Source organism: Parasteatoda tepidariorum, chromosome 2, assembly GCF_982258835.1.
Source record: "Parasteatoda tepidariorum strain Cologne lab strain chromosome 2, Ptep-v5.0, whole genome shotgun sequence".
In the NCBI taxonomy this organism is placed as follows: Eukaryota; Metazoa; Arthropoda; class Arachnida; order Araneae; family Theridiidae; genus Parasteatoda; species Parasteatoda tepidariorum.
This window is the reverse complement of record NC_141756.1, coordinates 105,408,041-105,422,228: the sequence shown is the minus strand read 5'-3', so window position 1 is coordinate 105,422,228 and position 14,188 is coordinate 105,408,041. Positions and strand designations below refer to the sequence as shown.

Sequence of the window (14,188 nt, the reverse complement as noted above, 5' to 3'; positions counted from 1 at the left end):
TTAAACCACCAATTACTTTGTCATTAAATCACTAACTACTTGATCAGCAAATCCGCAATTCAACAAGTGAATCAGTAAACCTCCTACTGAATTAGTATATCAATACATAAAATACGGAAGTGATAAATCGGTATTTGAAACTAAATCAATAATTGACACAATACCTAGTTGAGTCACTTCAATGTTACCCATGAAACGTTAGCTGACTGCTGCTTTTTCATTCCATCCCGTAAATGTAACAAACTAAACAATATAACTCCATCTCAGGAGTCAGAACTGCTGAATCAGTAATGTACGAAATCAATCTAAACTAAAAACCACGGCCTAATATCAGAATATAACTTCATTTTATAACCAAAAAATAAAACTCCATCTCAGGAGTCAGAACTGCTGAATCAGTAACGTACGAAACCAATCTAAACTAAAAAAGAGCCGGCCTAATATCAGAACATAACTTCATATTATGACCCAAAAAAATAAAACTCCATCTCAGGAGTCAGAACTGCTGAATCAGTAATGTACGAAATCAATCTAAACTAAAAAGGAGCCGGCCTAATATCAGAACATAACTGAATTTTATAACCAAAAAAAATAAAACTCCATCACAGGAGTCAGAACTGCTGAATCAGTAATGTACGAAATCAATCTAAACTAAAAAAGAGCCGGCCTAATATCAGAACATAACTGAATTTTATAACCAAAAAAAATAAAACTCCATCACAGGAGTCAGAACTGCTGAATCAGTAATGTACGAAATCAATCTAAACTAAAAAAGAGCCGGCCTAATATCAGAACATAACTTCATATTATGACCCAAAAAAATAAAACTCCATCTCAGGAGTCAGAACTGCTGAATCAGTAATGTACGAAATCAATCTAAACTAAAAAAGAGCCGGCCTAATATCAGAACATAACTTCATATTATGACCCAAAAAAATAAAACTCCATCTCAGGAGTCAGAACTGCTGAATCAGTAATCTACGAAATCAATCTGAACTAAAAAAAAGAGCCGGCCTAATATCGGAATATAACTTCATATTATGACCAAAATAATAAAACTCCATCTCAGGAGTCAGAACTGCTGAATCAGTTATGTACGAAATCAATCTAAACTAAAAAAGAGCCGGCCTAATATCGGAATATAACTTCATATTATGACCAAAAAAATAAAACCCCATCTCAGGAGTCAGAACTGCTGAATCAGTAATCTACGAAATCAATCTAAATTAAAAAAAAGAGCCGGCCTAATATCAAAACATAACTAAATTTTATAACCAAAAAAAAATAAAACTCCATCACAGGAGTCAGAACTGCTGAATCAGTAATGTACGAAATCAATCTAAACTAAAAAAGAGCCGGCCTAATATCAGAACATAACTTCATATTATGACCCAAAAAATAAAACTTCATCTCAGGAGTCAGAACTGCTGAATCAGTTATGTACGAAATCAATCTAAACTAAAAAAGAGCCGGCCTAATATCAGAATATAACTTCATGTCATAACCAAAAAAATAAAACTCCATCTCAGGAGTCAGAACTGCTGAATCAGTAATGTATGAAATCAATGTAAATTTAAAAAAGGAAGGCCTAATATGAGAGATGCAACAAAGTGTTTTGCTCTAGGAAAACGAGAGCTAATTCCCCTCATTGCAAATATTTTCTACTAGTGCACGACTAACTCAGTATAAAAATGCTTAAAAACCATAAAGGAGAAGCCAAGATTAAGATCAGAGTCGCTATCTTAATGAAACGAAGCATTATCTTCACACGCGATGCATCATTACTTTTTAAAAAGGTTTCTAATTTTTTGTCCCTAACATTAGGAGAAGCTTCAACAGAAAAAAAAGTTTTCTTTTTGTTCACTATTAAATATGCGTACATGTGTGTTTCGAATTAATTTTAATCCTAAATTAAGAATAACATCGAAAAAAATTGCATTTTAATCACATTAGATTAAAAAGTCAAGGTTTCACACGTTTTTTAATGATTACGTTATTTCATAATGATTCATTAGGTTTGCAATGATGTTGTTTATTCCTATTTTTTATTCTTTTAAAAAAAACTACGAAAGAGGTTTACTAATTATTTTATAAATTCTGTTTATTAAAAGAAGAATAACTAGAAAGCAAATCACCATTTTACATTTTTATGAATTTTTTTTAAAAAAAAAAACTAGATTTTTTTCCTTTTTTCTTTTTCAGTAAATTGCATTTCCTTTAATTAATTTTTTATAAAATAATTCACCATCATCATTAACTTGTCAATTAAAATTATACCATAAGTAATAGCTTCCAGCGCAAAAAAAAAACCTTCATCTTCTTTTAGAAATGTTTTTCTTTCTTTACATTTTTTAATTTAATTATTTTTAAACTTAATGCATGTTTTTCTCATCTTTTGAACTCATTTTTCTCGGAGCTCTTTTTTTAAGAGGCATGTACTGGATGCACAGGAACAAAAATTTATTGGATTAACAAAGTATAAGTTTTTATTTGACTAGGAAAAAAAAACAGAAAGAAAAAAGCATTATATAATCGTAATAGTAAACATGTTTTTGGATTAATTTTTTTAGTGTTATACAACGAGTCTTTTTGAATATCTCGTTCTGTTCGAAATTGTTGGGTTTGAAATTTTCTACTTAGAACATCGTACATCTTTTATAATTAGAGTTTATCATTAATCACCGCCCTTATTATTAAATTTAGGATCTTTATAAAAACTAACAATATGAGCATTAGGTGTCAGAAATTAATATTAAGGTGGTCCCGCAGTGGACTGATCATAAAGACACGGTTCCCAGTAGAACACCGAGATCAAGCATCACTGGCTGTGCTTCGTAAGCGGGTGGGTTACCACTTTAATCAGCCTGCGTAGGGACTGAGGGTGCGTGGTGTCGGTCCTCGATATATTGTTCTACCGTAAAGTGCTCGACTTCGCACGCAGGTCGTCGGACTACCAAAGAAGTAGAGCCATCCCCTCTGCAGAGGATCAGAATTGCGATGGCATGTCTTCGGATCATCCTCAAGGATGTTTTCCAGACCGCCGCCAATAGCCCATTGTTCAGCTCTAGTGCGTCGTAAATAAAGTGCCTGCCTAATATTAAAGTGAGAAAGAAACGCTGTTGAAGAAGTCGTGAGGATATTTTTTAACCGGTTTAATTAAATGTGTAGGTATTTCTTGTTTTCTCTTCGATGTTTAATCCGATATTCATTTGACTTGCCTGTTCCGCTTTCCTCAGTAGTGATTTGTAAGATTTCGGTATTTCAAAAATTTTTAATCGTTAATAAAATTCTTTTTACGCATTTTTTAAACTTCTAGTGGATGATACTTGATGTTAATACAGTTTTTTTTTTCAAATATTAATTCATTCATTAAATTTAATTAATTAATTTTAGTTTTATATGGAAGAAAAAATTTTAATTATTTTAGAAAAAGTGCTAAAAAATAAGATTTTTATTTGTCGACCTAAGTAGGAATTGACTTTAGTTTATATATATACAGTCAAGCCGCGCTATAGTGAACCTTCAAAGGACCGAAATTTCAGTTCGCTATAACCGGGAGTTCACTATATCCGTTCTGTAAACAATTTTAACTAATGGTTCCGAACTGCTCCCTTTATTTAAATAAATGACTCATAAAATGAAATACAGAAATGAAGGAAAAATAACACATAACAAAAAATAACGTAGTAACAAAAAATGCGTTAACTTGCTTTTATTTTTTATTACTGTTCGTCCTGTGTACAAAAATGCTAAGCTTATGCAGGGAAAAACTTGTCTGGGTTGCCCTTTGTTAAGGGATAAAAAAATTGAGATAAAAGAAGCAAGCAAGAAAAAAATGCTTATCGCTACATTCCACGCTATAGATGGTTTTAAAAATCTGTGTAAGTATTTATTTTGGAGTAGACATTTCAAAATTATTTTTAAAAAAATAAAGAAGAAAAAATCAGTCGAAGACAGAAGAAAGTTCATAATACCCAACTTCCTTCCCTTTCTTAGTTCACTATATCCACAAAAAATAACATTATGCGTCTATAGAAAGGCACGGACCAAATATTTCGTTCACTATATCCGGGAGTTCACTATAGCGGGGTGTGACTGTATATCATTATTCCTGGTAGTGACATTTTTATTCAACAAAAAACTAGTAAGTCCTAAAAAAGTTAACCTGCATTTTCTTTAATACTGTAGAGGATTTGTATAAAATTCTGAGACATTGCTAATGCGTGTCCCTTGGTTCAGAAGCAATTCGGGTGTGGTTGAATAAAATATTCAAATTATTCCTTTTTGGCTTTTCTCGTTTTGCATAATGAAGAATTTTAGATTACAACATCACTCTCTCATTCCCTTCCCTCTCATATGAGACTGGAGGATGTGAATGAAAAAAGAGAAGCTTCTTTTCTCAGAAGGAACATTCGAGACGTTTTGGGAGTTAAGACCAGAGCGAAAGATTTCGTTTCCTTCCCTTTTCGGTATTAGGAACAAAAAGAAATAAATTGAACAAAAAAAAAGAAAGAAAGAACAAAAGCGATCTTTCTATCTTCTATTGCTTCTGCTCTATTTTCACTCGCTTAAATCTAGGGACACCAGACGGTGGAACAAAAATCTTCTTCGAGATCTTTAGCAACATCGATTTCACCATGATATTTATTCTAAGAACATCTTTTTCTTTCCCAATATATTCGATGTTCTTTTTTTTTTTCTTCAAGCTTTTGAAATTCCACTAGCATTTTTGCATCTTGGGAATTTTAATGGCCGTAAGCAAGCTTTACGGAATACTGCAAAAGATTTATGCTACCGAGATTTCTGAATGTTAATACATTAAAAAACGTAATCCGAGTAATTTTTTCTCTAAAATTTTGCGAATTTAAAGCTGTGTGGTTTTACGGGCTTAATATCAATTCTGGAGAATGAATAATTAGCCATTTTTTTTTAACTTTTTCGAACTTTCTTGATGTTTCTTTAATGCAAAATGGTTGAATAACAATATTAACTTCCTCAACAAGGCATTTCGAAATCCCAGCAGGTAAAGTTGGCTTTATTTCCGAAATGTCTAAATCTTTGATCATTGAATAAAGTAAGTCCTGAGAATATTTTTTTCGGAAATATTTCTTTTGATATGGATTCTATTTTATGTCATGTTCGTTAGATGTTAGTTAGATATTTTATGTTCATGTTTGTTGGATAAAAATAATGGTTTCTTCATATTACATAAAATAGTAATGGTTTCTCATCGTTGCTGGCTTATTTTTATTAGCAATAAAATCATATGGTATGGTTTATTAATGGACGTAAAACAGTTTTTGCTTGGCAGTTCTCCGTCAAAATCTGCGGTTGTCATCAGTATAAAATTGAAACGATATAACCTTATTTTCAACTGAAATTTTCTAAACCCTTATTCAACGCTTTATTCTGTAGTATTTATTTTACAGTATTCCTTTGCATTATTATCAGATATTATTCAGGTTTTATTTTAATTGTTATTACAAATTAAAGGTTTAAGCGGTGTTTGGTTATTATAGAGTTATGGTTCGATATCTCATTAAGCAACATTTTATGTTCGGCACATTTAAATTGATTTATTACATATTTACAATTTTGCAATTAATTATTAAAAATAAAATGAGTTATATTCACATTTATTTTAAGCTTTGTGTAAAACATTACCAGGACTTAACTTCTCATACTATAGCTAAATAATCGCTTTTGTGAAAAAAGCATTTAAGGAGTTTTTAGGTAGGTAGGTTTTTTATTTACGCCGACTAGAACTGCACAATGGGCTATTTTATTTTATAACCGTCGTTGAACAGCTGACCCAAAACTTTCGGGTTTACGACTAATAATGTTCAACTACATAACCTTGTAATTTTGAACCCAATCCAGAAGGTAAGGGAAATCCTGGATCAAGCATTGGGAGAAATTTGCATTCTCGGAGAAATTTTTGATGGATCTAGCCCGCATTTGCGTTATATGGAGAGGAAAACCACGAAAACCTCCCACGGTTAGCCTGAATGCAAGGGAACTCAAACCCATGATCCGTCCACCACTGAGGATATTTCACATCAGCACTGAGGTCGGTGCAACCCGGGTGCGGAATTCGTATCGATCCGCCATTTCCGGGATTCGAACCTGGTTTACATCATTGGAAAGCGAGAACTCTATCCCCTGAGGTCTTATTGGCGACGGTCTGGGAAACGTCCCCGATGATGATCCTAATACATGCCCTTACAATTTTGATTCCTCTGCAAAGGGGATGGCTCCCCTGTTTTGGTAGCCCAATAACCCGCACGCGAAGTCGAGCACTTTACGGTAGAACAGTTTCACGAGGACCGACACCGCGCACCCCCTGTCCGTGCTCAGGCTGATCAAAGTGGTCACCCACCCGCTTACTCAGGGCAGCCTGTGATGCTTGACTTCGGTGTTCTACTGGGAACCGTGTCTTTACGATCGTGTGGGACGTCGTGTCTTTATATAAACCAATAATTAAGTAGGAATTTTTTTAACAAAATGAAATTGTGAACTGTAATCGAGCAATATGATTAGGTTTATATTTATCTCAGTAGAATTCAAATTTAAATTTGTGTGAATACATTTAAATATTTTTAGGATCTTTCATTTGAAAACTTTATAATTTTGAAAAAAAGGAAAAGGAATGCGCAGAAATCTTGCGAAGGTTGGCGAAATAAGTGAGCAGAGAGAAAGAGTAATTGTTTCATGAAAAACTTGCGGCTAAACTAAGCGGATGAAGCCAATAAATTACATTTTTAGTAAAATTGAGATTTCCTGGGGAATGATTTTATTTTAGTCATATATAGCAGGGGTGGCCAACCTGCGGCTCTTTGAAGAATTATTTGTGACTCTCGATAAATGTACCCCAAGTTTCCTTTTCATTTTTGTGCTATTATATTTTAAAAAATTATTATCTTTCCGAATTTTGGAAATTTGTACCAGAATCGAAGTATCCTGAATTAAAAAAGGTTGCTTGTGGAATTATTTCAATATTCGGAACAACTTACCTATGTGATTTATTATATTCCACTTAAAAATTCGTGAAATTCAAACACCGATCTGTCTTAACTAACCAACATTTCAAAGAATTACTGAGAAGTGCTGTCATTAATTATTAACCAAATTTTAAAGAATTATCAAGAGAAGTAAAATAAATGTGTTTAATTTTTAATATTTAAATTCAATACGCATATTTTATACTTTTATTTTCATGTTTTTAATAAATATAATTTCTGTAAACAAATTTTAATACCTTTTTTGCATACCTTTTTAAATACGTATTTAATTGCGGCTCGCGAAAAATTTCAAATTTTGAAGAATGGCTCGACTATTAAGGAGCTTGGCCACCCCTGATATATAGCATTCATTTATGTTGCTAAATCTATTAATTCTGAAGGTATTCAATGGATAAGGAAGGTAAGTGATAATATTACAGTACATTTAGAGTGGAAGAACAATGTAAGTGGGCTTGGAAACAGATATTCAACAAACAGCACTAGAAAATCATTCGCTTAGCATCGAATCCCAAGATGTGTGGAGTTCTAATGAGTGTTAGCAGTTATATATTCTATAATAATGAGTTTTTTTTTTCTGTGAAAAGTTGTTTTGAAAAAAAATAATTTCAAATTCATACAACTTTAGTCAGTATAATAGTGTTTATTATTTTACCGTGTAAATTTAAATTGACAAAAAAGGAACGCAAATAAAAAACCTGACTAACTTTCGATCTAATGATGATTAAATTGTTGTCTTAAAAATCCTATTTAAGATATTCTAACTAGATAAAAATTACTATTTGCTGGAAGTGATACTATTATTAATAAGTTATACAATTTTTTTCCTTCTGATTATTATTTAATATGTATAAGTAGCAGAAGGCTCATCAGCTTTAAAATGTGTTCGTGCACTCAAAATAATCGGTGTTAAATCCAAAACATTAAGCGTACATCTTATTTTTTTCAAATCTGATAGTTACTTTATGATAAAAATCGGGAATCGTATTTTTAGTCAACATATGAAAGAATCACAGAGATTGATAGCAAGTTTTATTTTGCTCCCAGTCCACAGAGGTAGCATGGCTAAAGCAAAGTATACTTTATTGGCGGATTAAAGATCCATTGGCATCGGACTAGCTATGCCAACCGTGGTTTTTAGTTCCATTTAGCATAGGTTTTAGTTCCACAGTTTGGCCTGAAAAAAAACTTTTCTCAAAAATGATTTTGTCCCACGTTTTTTTCTTAGAAGGTTCATTTTTTTCGTTTCTTTCATTCTTTCTTTCTTTCTTTCCTTTTTTATTCTTTTTTTAAAAAGGGAAGAAGTTGAAAATGAGAAAGCTGCATAATCACTGAGTGAATTAGCTGTGTAATGCAAGAATCTTTTCGGTAACCCAAATTTTCAAGAAAAAAAAGAGAGTTATGTAATTTATCATTATCGTGAAGTCGATCACAACCGCGAAAATATCCAACAGTTTTAAAAATATTTTTAGATTATAGAATTAAGAATAAAAAAAATAACAGTTCTGCAACAGACATTTTTTATCATTAAAACAATTTTTTATTGTTAAATTGGTTTTAATCATTAAATTACAGATATTTTTTTATCATTAAATTACTTTTAATGATTAAATTACAGAAATTTTTTATCATTAAATTACTTTTAATCATTAAATTACAGATATTTTTTATCATTAAATTACTTTTAATGATTAAATTACAGACATTTTTTTATCATTAAATTACTTTTAATCATTAAATTACAGACATTTTTTTATCATTAAATTACTTTTAATCATCAAATTACAGATATATTTTTTATCATTAAAGTACTTTTATTTAGTCTTAGGCATATATTTAGATGTAACTAAATGTAAAAAGACATATAATATTTTGCCTAATACCTATTAGCTATTTAAAAACAATTTATTCAAATAAACAATTAATTGAATTCAGATCATAAGCAATAAATACTGATAAACCATTTACTCTGCGAATGTAAAGCTTACACAGCCTCTGGATCGTTTTTGGACAAACAAAGCTATTAGTTGTTAGTTCGAAAGATGTAATTAATTGTAATTAATTGTAGTAATTAATTGTAGATGCCAGTTTGTTCCAAACTGAGGTTGCTAAAATTTTATTTTGAGATAAAAATCGAGCCTACTTAACGAGATCACACACCTACATAAAATACGAGATCATATACCTACTTAAAATATTTATTCTGGTTTTTCAAACAAAATGATATTCGTTGAAAAATGTTAAGAAATAAAAACAAGTAGATGCTTCGCACAAAAAATCATTGAAATACTTATTTATAAGAGAGTTAGAATTAAATAAATATACCCCACAATTTTTGTGAGTTATGTTTTCACAAATAAATTTTTAAAAAATATAGATTGCGCGAAATATAGCAAAAACGAATAATTTATAAATTTAAAGTTTTTTACTCGTTTCATCCAATTAGATATTCATTTGTGAGGAATGGTAAACAAATGAATAACTGCATAAAACTGCATCACTCAAGGAGAATGCTTGTTTTTTTCCTTTTGTGTTAGGGTCATAAAAAGAGCGATCCCAACGATAATTGGTCGATACGAATTCCGCACCTGACTCGCACCGACCACCGTGCTAATGTGAAATATCCTCTTGTGTTAGAGTTAATTGTGAGAGGCGAACTGTTAAAGGTTTTCCTCTCCATGTAACGCAAATGCGAGTTAGGTCCCTCAAAAAATCCTCCTCGGAGGCAAATTTCTCCCGATACTTGATTCAGGATTTCCCATGTCTTCTGGATTAGGTTCAGAATTGCAAGGCAACGGAGTTGAACCTCAGTAGCCGTAAACCCAAAATTGGGTCGACTGTTCAACGACGGTTATAAAACGATCTTTGGAATCATCCTGAAAAACTATTTTCTTACCAACGTAACATGAAAAAAAATTGTTAAAACTGTTTAAAACTATTATTATATAAGGAAATACTCAAACAAAATGATATTGTAGAATACCCGGTTTCTTTCTACACATACTTTTATTATAAAACTTTTTTTGCGTGAATGTACCGATGAAAAGCATAAAAATATTACATTTCTCTGTTTGATCGTGCATCTATGATGGTGAGTGACGGAGTATGAAACTTTAGTAGCCTGTTCACTTGACTGTCATAACCTGATATATCGTTCCATTGCATGTTGCAACATGCATTTGATTTATTATTTCTCTTCCTTTTTTTTAAAAAAGAAATCTTAGTACATGCTTTTTTCCCCCTAGATATTTAAAATGCAAGAAAGGAGTAAAAAAAATTTTTATTTTGGCAGAAAATAAGATGTGCTATTCACAGTTCTGTAGGAAAAAAATCATTATTATTATTGTAGGGAATATTATATTTTTATATTTTTTTTCTCCTTTCAGATTATTTTTTGTGGTGGAAGTTTTCTGAAACCTGTAGTTGAGAAGTTATCAGAAATTGAGTTAGGATTGATTTTTTGAAAGAAATGTTCAGGTAAGTTTTTTATGTTTTAAATATGATCTGTGTGGGTTTATGTTTTTAAATGAAAATGTGTGAACTTATGTTTTAAATAAGAATGTGTTAATTTTTATTTTAAATAAGAATGTGTGAATTCATATTGAAAATAAGAATGTATGAATTCATATTGAAAATAAGTATGTATGGCAAAAGGCATACATTCTCTTCAGCATGTCAAAATGTATACAATACACATCAATGGATGCGATTTATTTTTGTTAAATTTTATTAATTTTTTTAAATCTTGCAATTTTAGAAATATTTATATATCTGTCATTTGTTTTCATTAAATTTTCTTATAAAGTTTCGAAAGTCATATTACATTTCTAGAAAGTCATACACTAATATTAATTTAAATAACAAAGCATGTAGCATTAATTCCGTTAAGTCTGGAGATATAGAATGCAAGGTTTCAGGGAAATAAAAGTTGAGTTCAGCCATGTAAAAGTGGTTTTCAAAGGGTTTTTTTTTTGCCAAAATAAAATTCCTATAGTTTTCTTATACATTAACTGTTATGAAATTCTGCTGCGCGATTTATGAAATAGACTACTCTCAATAACCATCTTTAATTGTGGCCAACCTGTAAAACGGTTTTAAATGCTGATAGTACAGGATGTCTAAATAAGGGCGTTGAGTTTTAAAAAAATATGAACCTGAATACAGTTGCGATCAAAAACCAATTACAAAATCTGCAGCACATTTTTGTGATAAGGCCAAAAAAAAAATTTCTCACAGATTTTCTGTTTTGAACTTTTTTAAAAAAACAATTGGCGCTACAAAAAACTTTTAACTCTAAGAAACGCAACAGAAAATTATAAAAAAAAATGAAATCTTTCAAATAAATGAAATTCGTATATTTCAAAATTCAACGAGAAAAAGAATTGTAAGAAAAACTTTCAGCCCTATCCATCGGAGAGTAAGTGTAATTGAACAAAGAAATGTAGGATAATATAATTTATACCTTGACACATTAATTTGCTCCAAAAATTATTTTTTCATTTATTTAACAGTTAAATATATTATGATTTTTTTAAAAACGGTCATCTTAATTTAACCACCCTTTATATAATGCACCAATTAAATAGTGAATGGATGACTTTAAATTTTCTTCAATATGACTTTTTAATCACACCAACATTCAATCTGTCTATATTATCTATAAAGGCTTAACAATCTCAAAAATTAATTAGTTATAAATTCTCGTGAAAGAAACGCATAGGGAAAACTGGGAACAATCCAAGCAAACGACTTCATCCGATACCGAAATGTCCAGTTTACCCCCTTGGGGACACAGAAAGGGGTATAACAACAACAGTCCTCCCAAGAACAGAAAGACCAAAATAAATGGAGATCCTTCTAGTGGAATATCCATTTGATAAATGAAGCTGATTAAATGGAATTCTTGGGGTAAAGTTCTGCCCCTGTTTCGTTAGATTATCTTCCGAAGGTTCGTCCCGGTGTCCCATTACCCATGAAATGGTGTTGCAAGTAATCAGCACTCCTAAATGCCCTTTCAATAGGAGTTGGGTAGTAACATTAGCCAGGTGGATGTTTTGTGTTTGATTCTATGTTCCGAATCTCATTTTGGTATCTTTTTCTTCTTTTGTCTCTATATGCATCGGAAAGATACCAAGTCGTGTGGGTAGTTTCTGTAATGGTTAGTAGTAGTAGTTGAGGATCGTTATATAAGCTCGTTGTTGATTATTACAGGTCTGGTTGGAATAGTTATTAATAAAACTACAACTTTTCGTTAATATTTCGTTCGCAAATGTTCGTCCATTGGAAATGACAAAAAACTTACAGTCCCTGCCAAAAATTAATAGATGCACTGTAATATTCTTTGTAAAATCTTAATTATCAGGTGATACTATACAGCTTTATTATTTTTTCGCGACTGAAACCGGTTTGCACTTGCTTACGTTTGTGCATCAATTGGTTAAATTAGACTATCTATTATATAAATATAGATTATTTATTATATCAGGTATTATACTATACTAGTGGGTTGCGCCCCCTGCTCACTAACGCTCGCAAACCAAGCTAGCTTCGCTCGCTATTAACTTAGGTACATTGCAATTGCACAAAATTCTAAGAATTCAAAACAATCATTCAAATCCATATAAAAACTTTTTTTTTAAAAAAAAACTACATCTTTTTACAAAATACTGAGTCATTAAAATAAATTTGAATTCAAATAAATGACATGTAATTCGTTAAACCTATTAGAAATGTGCTATAGTATAATACTTGATATAAATCAAAAATCGTCAAATAAATTCGTAATACATAAATTCGTGAAAAAAAGCGCTTTTGACAAAGTACTAAAATAGAGATCTATCGACAAAGACTACTCACTTCTGCCTAGCTTAATAGTATGAGATTGCCGCAGCTGATCCTCTCTGGTTATTTCAGTTTCCGTTTCTAAAAGAGCTATATGTTGAGCCACCTCAGCTAGATTTGGCATGTGACATTTTTAGCGGCAATCATTGGTCGATTCGTCGTGTAAGAGAAATAGTAACTTAAATAAAACAAAGCAAACGTTGCCACCGGCTGAAAATAAATACAGCCAAAATTTGGGTGCCACGTAAGACAATTATATATATTAGATTGTAATAATGAGATCAAATTAATCGACGCACTGTAGTTTTTTAATATAGCCATGTTTTGCACGAGTTTAAAGGCAATACTTTCATATTTAAACATACATGTAATGGGTTTTTATTCAAGAGATTTTTTATATACTTTCCACTTGTGTTTATTTTTAGCATATTGCATTACAATGTTAACCAATTAATACACGAACGTAAACAAATGCAAACATCGGTTTTAATCGTGTAAAAACAATAAATCTGTATAGTACCACCTGATAATTAAGATTTTACATACAATCTTATAGTGCGTATTATAATTTGTGCGGTAATAATATTGTAATTGATTACCAGTCCAGTTGAAATAGAGTTGATATAACTACAATTCTTTATTATTATTTCCTCCACAAATATTCATCATTTGGAAATGAATAAAAGCTGAATACCTTTTAGTTTTTTTGAGAAATAAAGTCAAAAAAATAATAAAATTGAAATGAATTTTGAAATGAACTATTCATTTGAAAATTTATTTAAAAAAAATCAGATATCATTTTGTTATATATTTTTTCCTTTGTCTCGATATGCATCGGAAGATGCCAAGTTGTGTGGGCAACATGTATTGTACTTAGTACTAGTTGAGGATAGTTATGTAATCTCATTGTGATTATTACCTGTCTAGTTGGAATAGTATTAATAAAACTACAATGTTTCATTATTATTTTGTACACAAATGCTTATTGAATAGAAATGACTAAAAACTTCTGACTAAAAACAGTTTGTTTTGTTTGAAAAAAAAGTAAAAAAATAAGATAATTTGGTTTTGAAATGGATTTCGAATTGCACTATTCATATGAAAATGTATTTAAAATTCTATGCCATTTAATGTTTTTTTCAAATACATTTGGTACACTTTTTATGCAAATCAAGATGTATTCAAAATTGAAACATGTTACTTTACTTAAAAGAGTTACAATATTTTTTAAATAACGTCTGTCAGTTACTTGACTTATTTTTAGAAATTTAGCTTACGACTTAGAGAAAAAAAATGCATAACTTATATTGCTATTAAAGTCAATAACT

At 30.7% G+C, this 14,188-nt stretch overlaps 1 protein-coding gene across 2 annotated transcripts in view; it reads left to right on the top strand.

Annotated features, from left to right (window-relative positions):
* Positions 1–14,188, top strand: part of LOC107440417 (uncharacterized) — a 789,850-nt gene that overhangs the window by 250,482 nt on the left and 525,180 nt on the right. For both annotated transcript variants that reach the window (XM_087157952.1, XM_087157951.1), the window contains exon 2: positions 10,406–10,496. The gene's annotated coding sequence lies outside the window, so the exon portion shown is untranslated. The remainder of the gene's footprint in view (positions 1–10,405; positions 10,497–14,188) is intronic.